Source organism: Crocodylus porosus, unplaced genomic scaffold (genome assembly GCF_001723895.1).
Source record: "Crocodylus porosus isolate Cpor-Errol unplaced genomic scaffold, CroPor_comp1, whole genome shotgun sequence".
NCBI classification, from domain to species: domain Eukaryota; kingdom Metazoa; phylum Chordata; order Crocodylia; family Crocodylidae; genus Crocodylus; species Crocodylus porosus.
This window is the reverse complement of record NW_017728925.1, coordinates 12,647,194-12,650,216: the sequence shown is the minus strand read 5'-3', so window position 1 is coordinate 12,650,216 and position 3,023 is coordinate 12,647,194.

Sequence of the window (3,023 nt, the reverse complement as noted above, 5' to 3'; positions counted from 1 at the left end):
TGCATCCTTCACTAATCGCCTGAGTTCGCTGAAATCAGCTTTCCTAAAGTCCAGCACGTTCACCCTACTGGTTACCTTACCCACTCGACGCCTTATGCTGAATTGTACTTTTAGGTGATCACTGTCCCCCAGATGGCTACCGAATTGTACCGGTTATAAGAATTCTTTTTTTTCAACTCGCATTTGTCTTGAGTAGATAGTAATGTGGCTGTCTAACATCTGATTATATACATTCAATGGTGCCTATGGACCTAGTCGCACTCCAGGACTGTGTTGTGCCAGGCTCTGTACAAATGCACAAACAAATGACAGCCCCTTCCCCAAGGAGCATGTGTTCAAGCCTAACACAAGGCATGCAGGTGGGTAGAGACAGACGGTGGAGTACAAAGAAATAATGAGACAATAGAACTTCTGACTAACTGCTAGACCTTTTCTTTTAATTGGATTATTCAGAGGTTTGGACTGAGGGTTGATATGAAAGCCAGAAGTTATAGTTGCAATTCTCCAAGGACCCTAGGGGAGTTAGATACCTAGATCCCACTGAAATTCAATGGAAGCTAGCACCTAACTCCCTTAGGCACCTTTGGAAATCTCAGCCTACACTGCTCTTGACTAATGACAGCTTTGCTTGGTGAATGCTGACAAACTTCTGAAGTGCATCTGCCTTTCCTAAGCTTCTGACAGTTTAAAAGATTTGAAACAAAGCCACGTTATGATGCAACCAATTTCAGCAGCATCTGATTAGCAAAGAGGGGGTGCAGTTACCTGACAACGTTTTGCAGGTTTTTTTTATTGCTAAAGCAAATTGATGGCGTCAAACCATCTTTTTTATATATATAAAATATGCATTATTTTTTCAGGATTTTCAGGATCGTGTAGGGAAATAAAGTTTTGCGATGCTTGCTCTCATAATAAGTCTGTCCAAAAATGATGTTGCTCATTCTGTTGAAAGATGGTTTCATTTTCTACTCAAAATTGGTATGAAAAATTTTCCTTGCCAAAGGAACATTGTATACGGAACTTGTCAAATCCTCTCTCCTGACACAAATAAAAGATAACATTGGGTGGCAGCATGTAAAACAGCACTGACAAGACAGCTGGGAGGGAAGCAAAGAAACAGATACTGCTCTCTTCTTAAGAAGGGTAGAGGAAAGTTCTATAAGAGTGAATGGTGGCATGTTACATCCCAAAATACGTTATCTAATGATTTAATGAGCCATTTCCGTGCAGGTATTAAGGTATAAGATAGGGATTCCATTTCCGATTAGCAAAACCACAACCAAGTCTCAACTTTTTCCCAGGTACCTGAAAGCTGCCAAGTGTCGAATATGGCTGAATGAAAGGGCTATTCATTGAAAAGTTTATAGTTGCGCAATGTAGGCTGTAATTACTAGTTAGAACATCGTGGAAAATTATTCAAAGTGTGTTTAAAAATAAATAAGGTAAATGATAGCACTTTCATTAGCTCTGTAGTCACACCATGTAAGTGACTTTTTTTCCTATTAAAATTGTTGATTGAAGGCCGTTAGCTGTTTATCAGCTCAAAATTACATTTCTTCTCTCCTAGGGGTTGCCTCTGTTAAAAATCACAACCACTGCCTAGTTAGTAACAAGAAAAGACTCCTAAAACTGCAATTTCGGGGGGGGAAAAACACAAGCATGAAACACAGATTGCACCTTCAAATCCCCAAAGGCATCACGCTTCTTTGTTCTGCTAAGAAAAATTAACCTCAATCTCGGCTCAAGGTCCCCCGATTGATTATCATAGTCATTTAAATACTGTAATCTCATTTTCAGCATCAGGGAAAGGGAGCGAAAAGAAGAAAAAAGAGGGAGAGAGAGAGGGAGAGCAAGAGGGGGGGAAAGAAGGGAAAACAGAATAAATTATCTGACAAAAGGAAAAAGGGCCTTTCTGCTTACGGAGCCTATTTCAGATCCTTCCACTTGATTGGAAAAGTTGATGAAGTTTAAATGAAGCAGAATTAGAGGCTCAGGCCACTGAGTATTGACAGGGGCCCATGGAAGAATGTGCAATTCAATAGGCCTGATTTCTGTAGAAAACAGGAGAAAGGACTAAATGGTATAATCTTCAATCAAATCTAACATCGACACTGACAAGGCAGGGTAATGAGATAGGCCAGATCAGGCATGTTGGTTAAAGAAATTAATCCCTCTTGCTGCACCAAGAGTTCAGCTTTGATGCCTATTGTACAGACCCCTGTCCCAGCCTATCTAAATGCTAACTAACTGCGAGTGTGATCCGGGACTGTGCTTTTCATTGCTGGGGCTAATCTGATAACAATTTTATCTCGCTGATTATGGAGGCAGAGACGGAGAAGGAGCCCACAACAGGGGCTAAGCGTGGAAAGGAAAGGAGAGGACGGGTAAAACGCAAGCTAGCTCTGGATACGCCATTCTCTTGGATGTGTGAGGAAACTTGCATTTCAGGGTGTATTAGTGCTTTAACACACTATAATACATGGTAATTATTGTAGTTACAATTGCCTCCTGGCCAGCTGATTGCTGTCTCGGGGGAATTATGGAAAAGGACAGTAGCAACCGCGAAGGCAATCTGCGCGAGTCGTAGCAAAGCAAACTTAAAGGGACGTCAGCAGCTCGGAACAATCAAACTGTCTACAAAGACATCCCATTACCGTTATTCCAGCGATATATGTTTTTGAAAAGTCCAGTTTTTCTATGCATTAAATAGTATTTGGTTTGTCTTGCTTGCTCCCCCCCCACCACATTCCTGCTCTTTTCTTGAGAATTACAGGAAGCCAGCATTTCTTTTAATCAATCAAGTTTCACTTGGTGGTTAAAGGATCTTCAACCAGAGATTAGGTCTATTTGTTTAAAAAATAATTTCCACAGGTATTTAAAACTTTTTCTGCCGAGCCTCAGTTTTGTAAAAAGCTCTTACTGGAAATTGGAAGTGCTGGTCTAAATGGCATGTGACAGCGGTGCTCTAAAAGGGCTCTTTATTGGAAGGTGTGCTTATACAAAAGTCACAATGCAGGATACTT